The following is a 22,577-nucleotide window of genomic DNA, read 5'->3' as shown; positions in this document are numbered from 1 at the left end:
AGGAGATCAGTTATAAATCAATTGAAGACCTTAATAAAAGCAATAGACTGGATTTAGAGAAGTAGGATAGGGGTGGGTTTCATAGAAATTTAGGAGGTCAAGTTACCCAGAGTTGGTGAAGATAAGATACCAGATGTGACAAACAAAAATGATTTTCTATTTTGGCTCTGGCTGACAGTATGAAAAGCTGTACTATTTACAAAGATAGAGAAATAAGAAGTAACAGTGGGTTTTTTGTTTGGTTTTGGTTAGAGGACTCTGTATAGTGAGAATGATTTTATTTTTCGTGAACACTTTGAATTTCACATATTTGGGATCCAGGCTTTAATACTGTCAGCTGGTGAAAATATGGGTGTAGAAGATATTTTTGTATGATCATAAAAATTTGGAAATTGAGAGTTTTTAAATATTAGTTGAAAAGTGGACATACTTGAGATTCCTTAGGTTTTAAAGTTAACACTCGTTTGTAGATAACTAGATTGTTGCCATTATACTATACCATCATTTTTACTTGCATGCTTATCTCCCTACTAGCAGGTATACACCTTGAGGACAGAATTGTCTACCTTTTTTTCAGGTTCTCTACCACCTAACATAGTAGCTGGAACATGTTCACTGGGCCTGCTCAGCTAGGTGTTTAGTGAATGAATAAATAAGTGAATACGTAGTAAACCAAACAAGAATGTAGAATGAGAAGGAAGAAATCCTGGGGAAAATATGATTTGAGATTCTAGTATTATTTCTGAAGAGTGGTCAGACAACTTTGATGAGAACCAGAAAAGAGTAGTGGGGACCACTGAAACCAAGGGAGGATAGAGTCGCAGAATCAGGAGTTACTGCTTAGTTCATTTAGCTCCTTCCACCGAAACCCAAGATGAAATAAATTACCCTATAGAAAGATCTACATACACATGGGAAGAATGTCTGGTTCATTTAGGATGAAATTTGAGATTCCTTATCATTGCCAAGAATAGATGCCATCGCTGGACTATATTGTCATTAAAACCAAGTTCAGGTCGGGCGCGGTGGCTCATGCCTATAATCCTAGCACTTTGGGAGGCCGAGGTGGGCAGATTACAAGGTCAGGAGATCGAGACCATCTGGCTAACACGGTGAAACCCCGTCTCTACTAAAAACACACACAAAAAAATTAGCCAGGCATGGTGGCAGGCGCCTGTAGTCCCAGCTACTCGGGAGGCTGAGGCAAGAGAATGACGTGAACCCGGGAGGCGGAGCTTGCAGTGAGCTGAGATCACACCACAGTACTCCAGCCTGGTTGACTGAAAACCTATTCCATGTTCTTCCACACATCAAGTGATAAACTGGCAACAATGTTTAAAAATATTGTTTCTATGTCTTTAGAAATTTTCCGAAGGTACAGTTGTTCAGGGTGAAGATTTTTACAGAATTCAGTAAGGATGGATTATAATATGCTGAACATTTGGTTGCTTTTGTAATAATAGAGGTGGACAGCTGAGACAAATCTAGACAAAATCTTACACTGACTGTTTGTAACGACATAAGAATGACCCTGAACTTTTTAAGTAACTTAAGAAATAGGCCGGGCACGGTGCCTCACACCTGTAATCCCAGCACTTTGGGAGGCCAAGGCGGGTGGATCGCAAGGTCAGGAGTTCGACACCAGCCTGGCCAACGTGGTGAAACCCCATCTCTACTAAAATTATAAAAATTGGCCGAGCGTGGTGCTGCATGCCTATAATCCCAGCTACTTGGGAGGCTGAGGCAGGAGGATTGCTTAAACCTGGGAGGCAAAGGTTCCAGTGAGCTGAGATCATGCCACTGCACAACAGCCTAGGTGATAGAGTGAGATCGCGTCTTGGAAAAAAGAAAAGAAAGAGAAGAAAAGTTATCTGACCACTCTTCAGAAATAATACTAGAAAAGAAAAAAAAAGAAAAAAAGAAAGAAAGAAATTTAGCACTTTTCCAGATGTCATCATGCCTTAACCTAGTATTACAAATCAATTCACATTGTATCCTAGCTCCCCATATTCCTTTAGTTGTACTGTCTAATTAGATATATTGCTTAGACACAGCAAACAAATCCAGTAATTCCTCTTAATCTCTGTTTATTAATTTTTTAAACCTACAAGAACACTAAAGCAGCATTTCTTCTGCACCAAGGAAATAGAATGGAAACACGTTAGACAGACCAATTCCATTACTAGAGACATCTGCGAGTTTCAGGAGTCAATCCCTAACTTGTGGTTCTGATTAGGGCTCTAATGTTCTTGTTGATTTAAACTGTTTTTCTTGTTGTGTAGAGGTAAAATCTGATCTGTAAAAGATCCCAATTTGAAAATCTTAATTAGCTTTTTAAAAAGAAGATTTTGTCTTCACCAGCTACAGCAAGGGTCCTCTCGATGGTAGGATGTTCATAAGAAAGAGGAAGGAAGGAAAGAGGAGCGCAGTAAAGACACACAAGAAGGATATTGGCCACTGGCAGTATTATTTTTATGTAGCATTATGAAAACAACGAAAAATTGTTTTATTTTCTAAAGAAGCACAATATTTTGATTCATCCATAATGTGCATATATCATTAATGTAACACATTACACTTTCTGGGAATTTTTGCTCAAGAATCATAAAATACTTTATAAGCAGACAAGAATAATTTTAACAAGCAGTTTAGGAAATAACCAAGACGTCTGTGCCCTCTGAACCTACATAATCATTGGGCGAAAGTAGCTCTTCATCTGCTCTTTAGTATACTCTTTTAATAAATAAAAATGGAGTTAATAGTTGTAAGTTCTGCTTGAGACATAAAAATATTGTTAAATGCCAAAAATAGTATCTGATTTCTGAGAAATTTTGTATTTTTTTATTTAAAAGTACTTCATTTTCCAAAAGATTTAATAAGCAGATTAAAAGCATCAATGAACCCTTCCAGTTTAGGAAGTATATTCTGAAGTCTACCATACCTCCCAGGAGGTAGCTGCCCTGTGATAGAAACAGGTTACATTATTACAACTTCAGTTAACAACCTGGATTAACTCACTTCTGTCTGGGGTTATATTTGTTTTCTTTTAATGACAAAAGTGTATTTATAACACATCATGTTTCCATCAACCAGGGCATTTCTTCAAAGAAATATGCAGGGTGAAGTTCCTTTAGTGTTTTCAGGCAAAGTTTGTTTTTCTTTACTTTGTGTGACACTAACTTTTTCTTTCAAATACATTAAATTTTGTAGCTACAGGATTCAAATATATATGCATGGCTTCTACTACATTACATCGTTTTTCTGGCTTATTAGTTTCCATATAAGTAAATTTTACAAATTCTGAAGTTACTCTCCAAGATTAAAACTGAAAATGACAACAACAAACTTGTGTGTTTTTGTTGGAAATATTCCTATAGTTGAAGCCACTGAATCAACTATATATATATATATACAGAGAGAGAGAGAGAGAGAGAGAGAGAGAGACAGGCTCTCACTTTGTTGCCCAGGCTGGAGTGCAGTGGCATGATCTCAGCTCACTGCAGCATAGACTTTAGAGGCTCAGGCGATGCTCCCACCTCAGCCTCCCAGTAGCTGGAACTACAGGTGCACACCACTTTGCCCGGCTAATTTTTTGTGTTTTTTGTAGAGATGGGGGTTTTGTCATGTTGCCCAGCTGGTCTCAAACTCCTGGGCTCAAGTGATCCACCAGCTTGGCCTCCCAAAGTGCTGGGATGACAGGCGTGAGCCACCACACCCAGCCTATAATTTCTTTTGTAAGTTTATTGGTATGGTAAGGCAGTAGTGCCCATTGTTCTGCCTATATTACACCTGTCCATTGTTTTTCGAGTTCTTTTGTTGGCCTCTTACAGTTTTCTAATCTTCCTCATCATTTGACTAATATTTCTCCATTCCTGATGTTGTTAAATGACCTTACCTACTCCTCTCCTTTTTGGATGCCTCTATTCTGCTGAGGACTTCAAAACCAGAAATTTTAATATCACAAGAATGCGCCTGATTGGTATATGCCCACAATAAAAACCCAGGCATATGAACGATGCCCTTTACAAAGGCTTATTGATGTAACATAATTTTAATCTCTGCTATTTTTGTGTCATATATAATGTCAAAAATTGGGCAAGTAGAGGGTCTGCCCTTTGTAACTGAGCAGCATGAATCAGAAAAGCTACTCAGATCACAAGGTTGTTCCCTAAACAAAACTGGTAGAATTATCCCTTTCCACTTTCAATCATGTCTCTATTTTTCTTTTGTGTAATTTCCTGTTTTTCAGAAGAATTAGAACTTGAGCACCTGGAGCCCATTTCTGGACTTGATATAAGCCCCAAATATGATAAGGGAGTGGAGGAAATAGATGTTTCCCAAGGCTGGGGTCCCAAACCCCCAAGCCATGGACCCGTACCAGTCTGTGGCCTGTTAGGAACTGGGCCACACAGCAGGTGAGAGGCTGTTGAGGGAGCATGATGGCCCGAGCTCCGCCTCCTATCAGATCAGCAACTGCCTTAGATTCGCATAGGAGAGTAAACCCTATTGTGAACTTCGCATGAGAAGGATCTAGGTTGCACGCTCCTTATTAGAATCTAACTAATGCCTGATGATCTGAGGAGGAACAGTTTCATCCCCAAACCATACCCCTCATCTGTGGAAAAATTGTCTTCCACAAAACCTGTCCCTGGTGCCAAACAGAGTGGGGACCGCTGTCCTAAGGCACATATGAGAACTGTATAAAGGTACTGTGTTCACTCAGAGGAATAGTCCCATGAGCAAAGTGAACATATTTGATTCCCATATTTTTTAACCTTCATTTTCTGGTATTAGTTTTTCCTCTTACTTTGGACATATGAAAACATTACTTGAAATAAAAGGTACATTTGAGTTTTAAATTTGGTAATTTTTAGCATCATAACTTTAAGCTGCAAAACTTGGGGTAGGATGTGTGTATAAGAGTAAAAATAGTTTTAAATATACACATAAATGTATATTAAAACTTTATCTAAAATGGAGATACAAATGTAGAAAACTGCTAACTGTTGTAATAAATATTAATCAGGACTTCACGGTATAGACTACTAGTTATTTTGAAAAAGTCAGAATTCAGTGAGTTTTTTGTTGTTGTGGTTGTGAAATTGAATACAGTTTCTTCATAACATTTAGAAATTCACACTACCTTACATTTTTCATAAGAATTGAAATAACCAGTAAATTAGTTTAATTTACTAATTTTTTTCTCCCCTGGCACTTTATAATAAATGATAGCCTTTATGTTTCAGAATGAAAAAACAATGTACTTGCATCTTTTTTAAATAGACAAACTCGTTATAGGATATTCATCACATATGCCTTCTTTCTGCCTAGAATGATTTATTTTTCTGTCTTTTTATATTGATATAGTTAAACAGTTACCTGTTTGCAAAGGAAACCTTATCCAGATGTAGGCTCTTTTTTTCTGTATTTAACAATTGATTGTTACAGTTAAAGAGTACATTGCTTATTTCCGTAACACAATGGTCTTTATTTTGAAAGACAACCCATTGGTTGAAAAGAGCTTAGACTTTGGAGACCAAAGAGATGGGTTCAAATTGTGTTTCTGCCAATTAGTACCGGGTTCTATTGATAGTTTCTTAGGCTTTGTAAATTATAATTTTGTTTTCAACCTGGGATAAATAACACCTATTATTGCATAATTATTTTAAGGATTGGATGTAATGGATTTTTAGAAACAGCACAGGATTTGACATGTTGTAGTTAGTTGCTCAACTAAGTGTAGCTACACGTTTATTTTTTGAGCCATGAGAAGCAGAGGGGGAATTGAGGGGGTTCTAGTGGTAGAACGAGGACTCAAATCATTCGCTTTAATATAAAGTGACAATTGGAAATGATCATCCAGGAAGAAGACTAAGGGACTCCAGATACACCCTTTTTGAAGATGTCTAATAATTCAAGCATCACCCTGCTCAATTGAACTAAAAATTTGGATTGTGTAGAATTTCATTTGAACAGTAGAATTTTGTTTGAACAGTATGATAAGCTCATTAAAATCTATCACTTGTGTGTAACCTGATCCTCTGGTTAATTCCATGTGTTTTCCTATGGCCTTTTAGTTCTGCAAAAGACTGGGCTTGTAAAGACTTTGATTTCATTTTTTTTTTAACAGATGATAGCAAAAGATATTTAGTACCTAGAAAGGTAAACTAATCCTATTTTCATGTGCAGTCACCCTCTAGTGTAAATAAGTAGTTTTCAGTCTTCAAATGGAAAACATTCCAATGTCAAATTCTTTAGGAATAGGAATAGGAAAAAGGATTCTGATGCAGTGAGTGGCTAATTTATATATGATATAAATTTATATATAATTTAAATATATATATATATTTTTTCCTCCTTTCTGCCATAATTTGGCTTCTCCTTTTCTGACATAAGATCTATCAGACTATAGTACAGGTTTCAGCACAGAAGTAAATAACAGCATGTTTCCTTGGGAGCAATTGAACAACAGAATGAAACAGTGCTTACTGTTTTTTGAAAGTTGTGTCAGATTGTCATGGTAATACAGAGTTGCATCATGTTGTCATAGTAACCAGAATTATAAAACGAATTTAAAGAGGATGAAGAGATACCCTGTGATTCCTTTAGCTTTAAAGATTTTGTTCTACCGCTACTTCTGTTTATTTTGCTTCCTTTTCGCAAAATGTGTCACACTGCTATTTTTTTAAAAGTAGCCATGCTACATCCTCTGCATGGCTAGAGGGAATGATGGAAATCTTTACTTCTTCCCAAATGAAGAGTTGAAGCATCAAAGTTTAAGTCATCCCATTCTCTTTGAGCCAGGTAAAATTCAGGGTCAGGAGCACATCAGATACACTGCTGTGTCAAAACATGCCAACTCTGAGCAGGGAGGAAGTTCCACTCCGAGTGGGATGAAAAGGTATTTCACCTTTCTTAATGATTATTCATAGCTTTTCTTTCAAGCGAAAAACATCCTAATCTTACTTTGAAGGAAAAGCAGTATTAAGCTTTGGGAGCCGATTCATCAAACTGTATCAGAATTGGGGTAATATTGTTTTTTCTCTTTAATTAGAATGATTTAGGTCATTATAATTCATCAAGAGGTTAAAATGTGACCCTTGAGGTGAAAAACTAATTTCAAGGCTAAACCATTTCTATTATTCCACGAGAGAGAAAGAGAGAAAAAAATAGGCTTACAAGTAAGTTGAGACTTTCGTTGCTGGAGCGCATCCAGTAACTAATTCTACAAATAATAATGACTGAAGAAAAATAAATTTGTCAACTTTGAAGTCTTGCTAAAATCAGTTGTTTTAAATATTCTTTCTCTTAGCTCCTACCCTCTTGGCGTAAGCAATTTGCTTTCGTTCTTTTTGTTGCTACATTGCCTCCTCTCGACTTGCTTTTTAACAAACGCTTTAAGAGCCATGCAAGTTGCAGCAAGTTTCAGGCATTAATAGTGGCCAGGTAGTATAATACTATTTTTAATGAATGTCTGTTTTCTATTCTTTACTGTGCTTTCTTTGGAAAGAGGCCCACGAAACAAAGTATTAAGAAAACACACCGCTGCCCTGGAATGTGTGTATTAGCTGCAGATTATTTCCTATTAGCAGATTAGCTGCAAGGCTATTGGCTCAGAAAGGTCTTTGAGAGTATTTTGTTTTGTAACTGATTCAAGCCATGGGAGAAAATTGCCACCATGATTGGAAAGAAGAATTAGCTACTGTTGCCATGGACACTGGAGTTCACAGTCCCATTGTTAAATCTAGTGCTTCAGAATGAGATGTCCCAGCAGGAGTTCAAGTTTTGTTAATGAAATAATCGAATATATTTTTTTCAGAGCTGTGACAGAACCTTGTGAAAGATATGTGGAATATATTTTTTATGGAATTTAGAGTTTCCTTTATAAATCAGTGTTTTCTTTCCAGTAAAATAAAATAATTCCATGCTATAGCCCTCTATGAAAACTAATGTATGCATCTATTTAAATATTTAATTACCTTCCTATTACATTTACATTTATAGCATATCTTTTAAAATTATATGTAGTTTACATAAAAACTAACATAAAATTGCAAATGTTTAAGTCAAATTGTTATAATATCCATGCCAGTATGGCTTCTAACAATATAAATTGATGATAGTAATGCATGTTGGATGTACCTTTTAAAAAATGCTTTATAGGCGGGGCGTGGTGGCTCACGTCTGTAATCCTAGCACTTTGGGAGGCTGAGGCGGGTGGATCACTTGAGGTCAGGAGTTCGGGACCAGCCTGACCAACATGGAGAAACACCATCTCTACTAAAAATACAAAATTAGCTGGGCGTCGTGGCGCACATGTGTAATCCTAGCCACTTGGGAGGCTGAGGCAGGAGAAACACTTGAATCCGGGAGGCAGAAGTCGCAGTGAGCCAAGATCACGCCATTGCACCCCAGCCTGGGCAACAGGAGCCAAACTGTGTCTCAAATAAATAAATAAATAAATAAATAAATAAATAAATAAATGCTTCATAGAATAGAAACAGGATAGAATAGTATATTAATGCTAGCAATATGTTTTAAAGGCTATATGCCATGTGACATACAGTAGATTCTAGTCTTTAAAACTGGAAATAATTCATGGAAGTTAAAAACTAGTGGCTTATTATGGTGATAGGCTAAAAACCTGTTAAGTTCAAAGATGGATCACAAAATGTTTTCACTAGCAGACTCTTGCTAATAGTCCAGGGGGTGGATATTCAGGTGCAGGCTAGAAGCCAGGCCTAATGTGCTTCAAGAAGAACTTACAGACTTGACCAGTCTTTTAAAAAAGTATCTTACCCCTCCTATTAATCAAAAATCCCTTTGTCTGGGCCAGGCAAGGTGGCTCACACCTGTAATCCCAGCACTTTGGGAGACCAAGGTGAACAGATCACTTGAGGTCAAGGGTTCAAAACCAGCCTGGCCAACATGGTAAAACCCCATCTCTACAATAAAATACAAAAATTAGCTGGGTGTGGTGGCACACTCCTGTAGTCTCAGCTACTCGGGAGGCTGAGGCATGAAAATTGCTTGGACCTGGGAGGTGGTGGTTGCAGTGAGCCGAGATCTTGCCACTGCACTCCAGCCTGGGTGACAGAGTGAGACTCTGTCTCAAACAGAAACAAAAAACGCTTTGTCTCATTATCCTACTAACAATACTGTTTTGTTCACTTACTTTTCAGAGAAACGTAGAGTCCATTCATACTTTTACCACTAACTGATCATGTGACTTTGGGTCATTTAATTATCTGTCCCTCAGTTTCCTCATCTATAAACTAGAATGACAATAGCACCCACCCCATAGAGTTATTTTTGTCGATTGAATTAAACCCATACACACACACACGAACACGCACACACGCGCGCACACACACACACAGTGCTTGGCACCCAAATAAATAACAATTGACAATTGTTGTATTCAGTAACTTTTGGTGGCTCCCTATTTCTGACAAAATGTTTAGATACTCTAACACTGGAACCCTGTCTGTTACTGCAAAATTATCTGCCTCTCTAATTAACTCCTGAAAACATATCTAGTTGTTGCCTGGACACACGCCAAACACATTTCCTGAACATTCTTACCTCTGAGTCCTTGTTTAGCAAAGCTTCCAACCAAGAGCACTGTCACCCCTCTGATTCTGCCTAAGGTCAGTATTTTCTAAGACCCATACTCTTTGAAGTATTTCCTGACTAACCAAACGTCACCCCTCCGGATTTTTTGTTTCTCATCTCAATAGATTGTTTTTCTTTTCAAAATTTTAAACATGTATTAGAAGCCAAGTGAGAGTTAGTTTGAAATTAAAAGACCCTTAACCTTTCATAATCATCAAGTCCTCCTGGGTATATTTCATTTATGAAAATGTTATTACAAAAAGAAAAGCCATATCCCTAGGATATTTGCTTTCCACAAATTTCATTTATCATAAAAATTTGTATTAACTCATTTGTATTTGGATTCATTCAAATACAGATTGAATGAATCTGAACCTGTCATTGGTTTGGTTAACTTATTATCTAGATACTTATCATTGTATAATGATTCCAGTGGCCTTGTTGCTAACAGGTTCTCAGCAACAGGCGGTTGAGGGTGGGCAGCAGTATCAGGCTGGCTTGCTTGCTTTCTCTCTCTCTCTTTCTTTCTTTCATTCTTCCTTCCTTTCTTTCTTTCTTTCTTTCTTTCTTTCTTTCTTCTTTCTTTCTTCCTTTCTTTCTTTCCTTTCTTTCCTCTCTTTTCTACCAGGTCTCGCTCATGGCTCACTGCATCGTGGAAATCCTGGGCTTAAGTAATCTCAAACAATCCTCCCTCTTCTCTTCCACCTCCTGAGTAGCGGGGACTACAGGCATACGCCAGCACACTCCACTAAGTTTACCATGATTCCTTCTGGTAGCACTGATGGGAAGACTCTCAGGTTTAAGCCAAAGCTAAAAAGACAAAAAAGCAAGCCAATTACACTTCAGGATGGAATGGGTAATGATCTAATGCGCTAACACCCTGTACATATTGCCACTTCTCTTTCCATTGGAATATCTTGGAATTTAAATCCCATGTAAATAAATGCAAAAACTCCCTTATTTGGAGTTTTATCTGGCAACATCAGCTACCTGTGATATTCTGAAAGAGGAAAAGACAAAGACAAAGGTCTCCTCAAACGTAATAGTGAATAACAAAGCTACAAAAGAGGGAAATTGGAATCGTCTTTAACAAAGTCTAATTATTACAAGGTAAAGGGTTTAGATGTCTCCTTTGTTTGTCTCCCAGTTAGCACCTCAGAAGGGGAGTAGAGAATTGTTACCATAAACTGACATCCTGAGTACAAAATTGAAGAATTTTCTGAAAAATCACAATTCAGAATATATGTCCCTCCCAGTATTTTGTTGTTGATGTTGTTTGGTCCTTCATCCCGTGTGTTTCGATAATTGTAGAAATAGAATATTATAAATGCAGAGAATCTTTTGAGTTGAGTATTCAAAGAGCTGTCATCTCTCCTGGATTTAATCTGAATAAAGGAGCGATCGCTTTCAAATTTATAAAATAATAAACCAGCCTCCAAAATTCTGGGAAAACACTTTTCTAGTCCTTGATATTAACTTAAAGGTAAGATTCTTAAGAAGATAATCACTGTTTCAAATTTCAAGAGATGAATTCTGTGGTCTAAGACAATCGAATTCTTTGGGCTGATACACCTGTGAACGTTAGCAATAACAATAACAGACAAAAGGAATGACAGCAGAAAGGTAGACGATTACTGAGACACAATATATAAGATCGAAATGTATTGGTAATTGTACCAAATTTATAGCTGCTTCTAGTGTAATTATGAATTTATAATATAGAATTCCAAATTATTAGAATGTTATTCATTAGCCCTATTAAGAAAAAGTTATTTTTGCAAGCATGCAAAATTACATGTATTACATGCATATGTGTGTATATAGTAGATTGTGTATGGATTTTAAGGTGTGGATTATAATTTTCAAAGAACTTTAATACATATAATGGCATAATTAACTATATATCTTTATCCTCTTATAATAAAGGTATTTTAAAATATCCTCACATTAAAGAAAAATTGGAATGCAAAGAGTTATTTCACGGTTTTACTTTCTTGCTTACTATCATTTCTGGATTTTATGAGAATTCAGACATTTAAGAATTCCTTGTAAAACTTGGTCTTGCCCTAGTAAAACTTCCTTGTCTTGGTAAGATAAAAAGTTTGTTTGACAGAACCCTTGTGTGTGCCTTGCACTGATATCTATTATAAAAATACAATTGTAAAACAAAATGGAATAAAATGTAGAGATAACCATCAGCCAGATACCACAAACATTATTTCATTTGTGTTTTCTTCTACTCTTACATTTAGCTAAAAAAGAGACATTGAGGATCAGTAACTTTTAACGGAAACAAACAACACAATACATTTTTATGTATGGCATAAAAAATGGCATGTTAAAAGTATTAAGTTTAAGATGGATCGAGAAACCCATATTTGAATATTGCCATTTTGCCATTTTTAAATGGTAAGGTATTATTTACCTGTTCTTTAAATATCTTCGTAAAAATGATTTGAATGTCTTTCAGAAAGCCTTAATTTTAAAGGAGCTCTTTTAAAAAGCCAAATTCGTGCTAATAGGGACTAATAAAGTATATTTCTAATAACATTTACCATGCTCTACAAAATGTCATGTGTGCATTTTTTTCATCCTGCCAAAAGCCACTCTTTGCTTTGAAATTCAAACATAATGTGGCCTCAGAGCATTATAATTCATGATCTTTTGATACAAATAAATGAAAACAAAGTGTACACTCTTTAATTAATGTTTAAAAATCCACCTCTTTATTAGTAAACCAAGAAATATGTGATTGCTGAACCAAATTCTGCCAGACAATGGTATGCTATAAAATTTTTAATTGGAAAAGATTTCATACTGCACGAAAAATTCTGTGGTTTTTTTCTGCAAAGCAGAGTAAAAAAAGAAAACAGTAACAACACTATTTTTCCTTAAAAGCTTGTTGTTTTTTAAGATTGGGATTCAGTCCCAGTCTTTGTTTTGGTTTTGTATAATGGGAGTAACTGGACAATGTGGCTACACAAAAATGAAATAAGACAATATGTTCCCATATGCAGTGATAAAGCAAGCTGACATTTTATTGGTGTCTCATACAGTGTATGTTTCTAAGTGAAAGTGTATATACCATGTAATTCACTTGAGATCAGGTATGTATTCCATTTTGCATAAGAATGGGGGCAGGATGTGGAGGATGAGAAGGCCAAACTAAGTCATATAGATTATTTTTCAGTAGACAAAAAGGTGTTATTATAATGGAGTGGGAGTTTAAAAGTCATAAGAGCTATACTACTTATTAGACAAAATTTTTTTAAAATAGAAGTAACTGCAACCTGCTAAAATGTTACATACTTTTTATGAGAACGTTTTGAAAGTATTGAACTATATTAATACATAACTTAACCTCATTTATAATGTCACTGTTTATATGAGCTGATTATTTTAACTCTAAATTATCCAAGTGTCTATTTTATCCTTATATATCTGTTTTCTGCCTTTTAGTATGAATTCTCCAATATTATCTTGAGTGAGAAGGGAAAATGTGGTCTCTAAAAGATTCTAGAGAAGCTCTTTGAAAAATGTCTGGTTTGTTTTTTTTGTTTTTTGTTTTTGACGGAATCTCACTCTGTTGCGAGGCTGGAGTGCAGTGGTGCGATCTCAGCTCACTGCAACCTTCACCTCCTGGATTCAAGTAATTCTCCTGCCTCAGCCTCTTGAGTAGCTGGGACTGCAGGCGTACATCACCACACCCAGCTAATTTTTTGGGGGGTTTCACCATGTTGGCCAGGATGGTCTCGATCTCTTGACCTCATGATCCACCCGCTTTGGCCTCCCAAAGGGCTGGGATTACAGGCGTGAGCCACCTCACCTGGCCGGTAGTCTTATTTATATCACACAGGCATACCTTGGAGATAACTGTGGGCTTGGTTCCAGACCACTGCAATAAAATGAGTATCAAAAGAAAACAAATCCCATGAATATTTTGGCTTCTCAGTGCATATAAAAGTTATGTTTACATTATACTGTAGTGTACTAAGTTTACAATAGCATTATGTCTTAAGAAAGAGTGTGCATATCTTAATTTAAAAATACCTTATTGCTAAAAATGTTTAATGATTATCTAAGCCTCTAAGGAGTCATAGTCATTTGTCTGGTGGAGGATTTTGCCTCGATGTTGATGGCTGCTGACTGATCAGGGTGGTGTCTGCTGAAGGTTAGGGTGGCTGTGGCAGTTTCTTGAAATAAGACAACAATGAAGTCTGATGCATCAATTGACTCTTCTTTTCGTGAAGGATTTCCTGTAGTATGCAATGCTATTCAATAACATTTTACCCACAGTAGAACTTCATTCAAAATTGGAGTCAACCCTCTCAAACCCTACCTCTTCTTTGTCAACTACGTTGATGTAATATTCTTAATCCTTTGTTCATTTCAACAACATTCACAGCATATTTACTAGGACTAGATTTCTTCTTAGAAACCACTTTTTTTGCTCATCCATAGGAAGCAACTCCTTATTGGTTCAAATGTTATCATGAGATTACAGCAATCAGTTACATCTTCAGGCTCAACTTGTAATTCTAGTTATCTTGCTATTTCCACCAAATCTATAGTTACTTACTCCACGTGAAGTCTTAAAATCCTCAAAGTCATTCTTGAGGATTGGAATCAACTTCTTACAAACTCCTGTTAGTGTTAATATTTTAACCTCCTCCCACGAATTACGAATGTTCTTAATGCCATCTAGAGTGGTGAATCCTTTTTTGAAGGTTTTCAATTGACTTTGCCCAGATCCATCAGAGCAGTCACTATCTATGGCCGCTACAGCCTTATAAAATGTATTTCTTGAATAATAAGACTTGAAAAGTCCTAATTACTCCTGGGTCCACAGGCTGCAGGATAAATATTGTCTTTGCAGGAATGAAAAAAAACACTGATCTCTTTGTACATATCCATCAGAGCTCTGGGGTAACCAGGTGCATTGTCAATGAGCAGTGATCTTTTGAAAGGAATCTTTTTTTTTTTTCTGAGAAGTAGGTCTCAACAATGGGCTTCAAATATTCAGTAAACCGTGCTGTAACAGATGTGCTGTCATCCAGGCTTTGCTGTCCCATTACAGAAAACAGGCAGAGTACATTTAGCATAAATCTTAAGGGCTCCAGGTATTTTAGAGTGATAAATGAGCACTGGCTTGAATTTCAAGTCAGCAGCTGTATTAGCCCTTAAAAAGAGACTCAGCCTGTCCTTTGAAGCTTTGAGTCCAGGCATTGAATTTTCTTCTCTAGCTATGATAGCCCTAGATGGCACCTTTTACCAGTAGAAAATTGTCTTATCTCCATTGAAAATCTATTGTTTATTGCAGCTATCTTCATCAATCACCTTTCCTACAGCTTCGGGATAACTTGGAGTTTCTCCTTCAGCACTTGCTTCTTAACCTTATACTTTTATATGGACATGGCTTCTTTCCTTCAACCTCATGAACCAACCTCTGCTAGATTAAGATTTTGCTTCTGCAGCTTCCTCACCTCTGTCAGACTTCATGGAATTGAAGAGAATTAGGGCCTTGCTTTGGGTTAGACTTTGGCTTAAGGGAATATTGTGGCTGGTTTGAACTTCAATCCCGACCATTAAAACTTTCTTCATAATAGCAATGAGGTAATTTTGCTATTTTATCATTTGTATATTCACGTGACTAGCACTTTTAATTTCTTTCAAGAACTTTGCCTTTGCATTCACAATTCACTGTTGAGCTCAAGAGGCCTAGCTTTCGGCCTGTCTCAGTTTTTGGTGTGCTTTCCTCACTAAGCTTAATCATTTCTGTTTTTTCCTTTAAAGTGAGACAGCTCTTCCTTTCACTTGAACACTTAAAGGCTACTGTAGGGATATTAGTTGGCCTAAGTTCAATATTGTCATATCTCAGGGATTAGGGAGACCCTTGGAGAGGGAGAGAGATGAGGGAATGACTGGTCAGTGGAGCAGTCAGAACACACGCAGCCCTTATTAAGTATGCTACCTTATGAGTGTGGTTCGTAGCCCACTGAAACAATTACAACAGTAATATCAAAGATCACAGATCACACATCACCATAAAAGATATTATAGTAATAATGAAAAAGTTTGGAATATTGTGAGAATTACCAAAATGTGACACTGTGACATGAAGTGAGCACATGCTGTTGGGAAAATGGCTCCTTTAGACTTGCAGGATGCAGGGTTGCCACAAACTGACATTTTGTTAAAAATGCAGTATTTGTGAAGCACAATAAAGCAAAGCCTAATAAGACAAAGTATGCCTGTCACTATGTAATGAAGGAGCATAATTTTATGGAGTTTTCCTTCAAATGTGACATGACTAATTTCTTCTTTTTATTTCCACTGCTCATCAGAAGCCTCTTTTCTTCTCTCCTGATTTATTGCCTACTACCTGGTCTTCCTGTTCTCTGAATTTCCTCTCTCCTGACCATCCTGAAGTTCCTGCTAAGATCAGCTTCCCAAATTATATCATCTCTTTGTTCAAAATCATCTGATGACTCAGATTGTAACTTGGGTTTTCAAAGAACCGTTTCCTATATCTGTGCCTTTTCCCCTCAGCTTCTCAGTAAACTGGCATAGATCGTGGTGAAGTTTTTTTTTTTTTTAACATTCCCTCACGGAGTGACTATATATAGTATTGATGATATATATAGGCAACATATATAGTAACTACATTGTTTGGATATGGTATGACTCAGCAAGCATGGGGTACACTGTAAAACTAAAGAGGCGTATGTTCTATTGCTGTGTGTAACAAATTACTACAAATGTAGCAGCTTAAAATACTGCAAATTAATTATCTCACAGTTTTTTGTAGGGCAGGAGACTGGGCACAGCATGACTGGATGTTCTGTTCAGGGTCTCACTACGCTGAAATTGAGATGTCAGCTGGGCCGTGGTTCTCATCTGGGCTCAGAGTACTTTTCCAAGCTCTCTGGTTGTTGGGAGAGTTCATTTCCTTGCATCCATAGAACTGAGGTCCCCATTTTCCTTGTAGCTGTTGGCCGGAGACCGCTGTCAAGCCCCTATGGGCAGTTCCCATGTGGCCCTCATAGATGTGTGCTTTCTTTCAGGCCAGGTGATGCACATCTCTCTGACTTCCTCTTCTGAGACCAGCCAAACAAAACCCAGGGCTTGTGTGTGTATATCAAGCCCAATTGGATAACCTCCTGTTGTAAGGTCAACTATTTGGGACCTAAATTTCCTCTGTCAAACCCCTTCAGAACAGGTCCTAGATCAGTGTTATTGAATAACTGAGAGAAAGTGTATGTACAGGAGGACCCAGGAATCTTGGAGGTCATCTTACAATTCTGCCTACTACAAGGAGCTGCAGTATCCATAACTGCAAAAAGAAACGTAGTTTTAGAGCTAATGCCTCAGGACAACTGATTCTCCAAGACTGGTGGTGGAAGAACATTGTGTTCTTCATTCAAGAACTACTTCTGGAAAATTTCCTGAAGTGCATCAAGCACTATTGTAGCAGTTTTTAAATGTTCTGTCAATGAGATAAAATTGGAAAATTAGTATGGCATCTTACCCCTACTGTCAGATTTTGAAAATAGCATTGTAGGACATCACATTAATTGGTGTGATTTCCAGGAAAAAAGTCATTTTTGAAGCTCTTTTAGATGAAGCTGACCTTCTCAGAAAGAATACTTTTATAATAACATTGCTAAACAGATAACAAACCCTAAATATCAAAGCAAGAAACTAAAGAAGTGAAAGGAAGCAGGGCAAAGGACAACTGACTTTGTGTCCTTATTTGCCTCTTGAAGGATGTGTTAGAGAAGTCTTCAGCATCTAAGTACTATAGCTATTACTTCTATCATGGGGACATGATATTTGACTTGCCTCTCTCAGATAAAATTTGGAAATATGAAATATTAAAGATTTAAACTTTTTTGAATCTTTAATATTAGATTCTGAAATTGAATATATATTAGTCATATTATGATATTGTGTTTACCTGTATTTTGTCTAACAGATTTTTTTTTAAGCTTTAGCTAATGAAGACACATGGCATTGTTAACAGTGGTAAAGATGGGAGGAATGTTTAGATTTTCTAGTTTGGATATAGTATGCCTTGTTTTGAGATACATTGATGTTGGTTTATTTTAATGGCAAAAGTGCTTTCATTATTCCAAACTATTTGATTTATCATGACCTCATCCCATTCTGTAACAAGAAGAAGATTGTTATATTTTTCTCCAGAATTAACATTACAATGATTAATAAGAGAAATCATATATTTTACAAAGCCACTATGAGTCAAATACACATTTTTCTGTGAAAGCATTTTTGGAGCTGGGAAATATCCTCTCCTGTTCTCTGTAGTATCCTGTCTGGAGAAAATCCAGTTTGTATCTTTTATATGCTTTTCAAAAATTACTCGTCTTTAGAGGCTACTGGGAGCTGATTGTGGTGTAATTTCTTTGCTGTGTTCAATTCTGCGGATCAAATTTGCAATCTGATATGCATACATACCTCTAGCTGGCTTAGAATAGATGGAGATAGCGCCTTTTCATACATGCCTGCAGTGTCAGTGTCTATCCACAAATGTTTGGGAATTAGACCAGAATGTTAATATGGACCTTGCCACTTCCTTGCTGTGAGCTTGGGCAAGTTACTTAACCACTTGGAGCTTAAATCTCATCTGTAAAATGGAGATGATTATTTATCATAGGATGATACTTACAATTAATTTTTTTTTTTTTTTTTTTGAGACAAGGTCTCACTCTGTCACCCAGGCTGGAGTGCAGTAGCATGATTACAGCTCACTGAAGCCTTGACCTCCAGGCTCAGGTGATCCTCCCACATCAGCCTCCCAAGTTAGCTGAGAACACAGGTGCATGCCACCATGCCTGGTTAATTTTTGTATTTTTTTATAGAGATGGGGTCTCACCATGTTGTCCAGGCCGGTCTTACACTCCTGGACTCAAGCGATCCACCTGCCCAGCCTCCCAAAGTGCTGGGATTATAAGCATGAGACACCGTGCTCAGCCTAGAATTAAATTAAAAAGGCATAAGCAAAGAATCTAAGGTGATGCCTAGAACATTCTAATCACCAATAAGTATAGTTTTTTACTTCCTCTCTCACTTTATCCATTCAGCAGAAAGTGACTGAGTGTTTATTCTGTGCTAGTATCTGTTCAGTTAGGTTCTGGAAACATAAGGATAAATAAGGTATGATGTCTGCTCCTCAAAAGGACAAGACCTACTTATATGGAATGACAATGTTTATGCATTTACAGTTCAAGGCAGTTAAATAAAACTCATATGTAAAAGGCAAATTGCTACTGCTTATTACTAAAGATAGTGAGTTATACAACCAGTTATATTGATCACATGGAAATAATTACATTAATTTTCTTTGTGGGTTTTCCCATGGCTTTCTGTGCATTTTGGTTTCAGTTAAGGTGGGGTTCTTTTATCTAAAATGCCCACGGGATATGGATCCTCATTATTGAGGTTGTATTCTTGTTTCTTTTGTTGCTGTAACCATGTTGATGGTCAACTGAAGCTATTTTCATACACTCTCTAGATTTGATCTTTGATGAAAAGAACCAAAAAGAAATCAAAGAGTTACCTTGCCTTAGGGACTTCCTTCTTCTATTAAATTGATGTATCCCAACTTTGTTGGGGTTTAAGGAACACTAAAAGGCCTATGTTTATTCAGTTAAACTTGAAAGTATGGGGACAGAATGTGCTCTCCTAGTATTGTGATGTTTGCCAGAGAAGATGTAGTCATTGCTAATGATTGTAATGAATAGTTTATTTTTTACTTTAAGTATTTTAGATATTCGTAGTAATTGAAATAAGGAAAACTACTTTGTAATGTAAAAAAAATTAATTTACTTACTTATAACCATAAGACTTTGTACAGCCAAAATTGACCTATATGTTTAGTTAGGATTCAGTGAAATCCATTTGCATATGTAGGTTAAATTTCACCTTATACATCACCAAACTGCAGCAAGCTAGGACTTTAAACAACTAAACATACACATATTAATTCTTATTTGAAATGATTTGTTTTTGCCCTCATTGAATGAATGGTTAGTTACTATTAAAAGATATTATTCAAAGAGCAAAGCTAATGACCTGATTTAAAGAATGGTTCACCAAAATAGATCAGCTTGCAGTCCTGACTGAGTCCCCAGTTTATACTCAATCTGGAATCACTTCCCCCAACATCCATGTTATCTCAAGGATTCTTTTCCTCCTCTGTACTTCCTTAGCATTTTGCAAGGGACAGGTGGAAGCCATGTCCTATTCTGCCCTGTATTCTGTTCATTTGTACCGTTATACTGTCTTCCTAAACTTACCGAAATTTTCCAAGAACTGTTTTCCTTCACTACATTCTTCACTGTGCCTTTGCATTACCTTATCTCATGGGGTACTCAGTAGAAATCTTCATAATCGAAGGCTGAAGCCAAAAGTTTGGTATTTGAGTTATACCAAGATATTTTAGAAAAACTCAGAGGGGGAAAATCAGATCACTGTCTCAGCAGATATACTTATCCAGGTTTCCACTGTGTTCCTGAAAGCAGTTCTAAACATAGTCAATCTCTGTTCCTCAAATAGTTATCCTCTTTATTTGAGATGAGCAGACAGGAGCTTCTTCAAACACTGAAAGTAGTTGCTCAGATTTCAGAATGGATAGAATTCTCATAATAGTTTTTATGCCCTAGTTTTTTGATGATCTGGTACAGTTAGATGAGGCTCTCTAGTGTTTGAATTATGAAACAATATCACTTCACTTCCATCATATTCTAAGCCCTTGTGATAGTTAAGGACAAGTAAAAAATATAATTACTCTGTATGGGTTTTGTTGCGGAAGAGTGGGGGGGGGTTGATTTTTATAGTAAAGTGAGGGATCTATAAGCCAAGTTATAACCTCTGTTTGTTAGCACTACAAAAGTTTTGAGACAGTTTGAAATTTAAACTCAATGCATTTGATGAATAGTACTTGGCTAGTTTGCAGTTTGCTTCTTAATTTCATTAATTTTTGGTGGCAACCAGCCTTTACAACAGCTATTTATAAACCTGAAATATCTGATCTGTAAACGGGCAAACAAGTCAAATCTGTGTATATCTTATTTGCCAAACCGTTAACATTTTTCTGCATATTTCATCACTTTTACTTGAAAATGGGCTTGTAGAAAGATAAACAGCATATTTACAGGAAAGAAAAGGCAAATAACAAATTCTAAAATATAAATGCAACCTAATACTTTCTCTCTATAATGGTAAAAAGAAGGGCATTTAATATTTTCTCCTAAAGTATATTTAAATATTTTCTAGTCAACCTACTTTCTAACCAATGCTAATAATTCTGTCGACTTATTTTAATGGCTGACATGCACATAAATTTAGTGTTCATATTGAATCAAATCATTGGCATGAAAAATTACACAACAGCAAGTCCTGTTAACTAATTATGCTAGATTGGCACTTCAGAAGAGGTTCATCAATTCAAGTATTATCATTTATAGAAAGAAACCTTTTAAAAGAAGCCTTCTATTTTAAAACTTGTTAATGAAAGGGCTTAAAAATAGAGATATATGTATGCCGAAAAATGGCCCTGAATATAATATACGCATTCTTTGCATGCATGCATTTTTCGAGACGTTACACGTTAAGAGATTTGATATAGCCTTCCAGATATATTTCTGACCTATGGTAGCTTAAAATGAGGACAATAAAAATCAATCTTTTCCCAGATAAAAATTCCACATACCTAAGAAGGCATCAGGTTTCTCATGCCTTATTAACATTTATTCTTCTGTGCATAAATTAGTCCATTTCACAGCATCAATTACAACTGATATTATCTCCTGTAAACTCTATAATAAAAGAGTACAGAAACTCTGCAAGCCAGCCATTTTAATGTTGATTTCTTTACTTATATTTAAACTTCTAAATAATAATAACTACCATTACTGGGTGCTTCATTTATGTTGGACACTCTGCTAAGTATTTTGTATGGTATTTCATTTCATCTCCCTGTTGAAAGCTATAGATTAGGCAGAGAAGCTCAGAGAGGTAAAGTGAATTTCTGAGAACACAAACTTCTAAATGGAATTGGGATTTGTGCTTAATTTTAATCTGTCTGACTTTCACAGTCATCTTCAGTATGAACAGAAGAAAATCCCTGAACACCTTTGAAATTTAAAGCAAATTAAAGCAAATACTATGCCATTAGAGTATATACATATGAATATAATTCACTCCCTGTGAACTCTGCTGTATTCTCCTACCTCTAATGTGCCTCGCCTCTGCTTCATTGGGAAGTAAAAAACCATTTTACTACCTGGGAGTTGTGAAGCTATCTGGTCCTTTTTAAAAATATAACACTCTTCTGAGGACTTTCTGATGCTGTGATCAAATGATGTGGAGAGAATCTTCTAAGAAATATATTTGAGGTTTACATCATGTTGTCATTGATCATTATTCTGGCTTTATTTATTAAAAGCAAAACCTTTTACACATTATTGCTTTCTGTTTAAGAACTTTCCTTTGCTACTTATTTATTCTGTTGATATATTATTAATGTCCTAGCTGTCTGTAATGCTGTTAAATATAGACTTATTTGTATGAAAAGGGGAATATTTAGATACAAAATTTTATAAAATACCCAAATGCCTTAAGAAATTAACAGACAAATCTTTGTTTTGTTTTGTTTTGCTTTGTTTTGTTTGGTGGGTGGGGGACTTGTTTTTTCCCACTGATCAGCCCCATTCTTGGGATTAAGTTGTAGGGAAAATAAGTTTTGTTTCATTTTATTTTATTTTTTCACTGTGCAAACCACTATATATTGCTTGTATCTATCAGCTTCTGGTCAGATACATTTTGTCTATGGAACCTTTCCAACTCAAAGTAATCTTTAACTCACTTAATAATTTTTCACTTGAATTGTAGTTAATGTCTTTCCTGTTGTTGCCTCCTGTACCAGACTACAAGTTACATAA

At 36.2% G+C, this 22,577-nt stretch overlaps 1 protein-coding gene across 10 annotated transcripts in view; it reads left to right on the top strand.

The window, feature by feature from the left end:
- TRPS1 (transcriptional repressor GATA binding 1) overlaps positions 1-22,577 on the top strand; it is a 257,688-nt gene that overhangs the window by 167,923 nt on the left and 67,188 nt on the right. The window lies entirely within an intron of this gene.

Source organism: Pan troglodytes, chromosome 7 (assembly GCF_028858775.2).
Source record: "Pan troglodytes isolate AG18354 chromosome 7, NHGRI_mPanTro3-v2.0_pri, whole genome shotgun sequence".
NCBI classification, from domain to species: domain Eukaryota; kingdom Metazoa; phylum Chordata; class Mammalia; order Primates; family Hominidae; genus Pan; species Pan troglodytes.
This window is presented reverse-complemented; position numbering and strand designations above follow the sequence as displayed.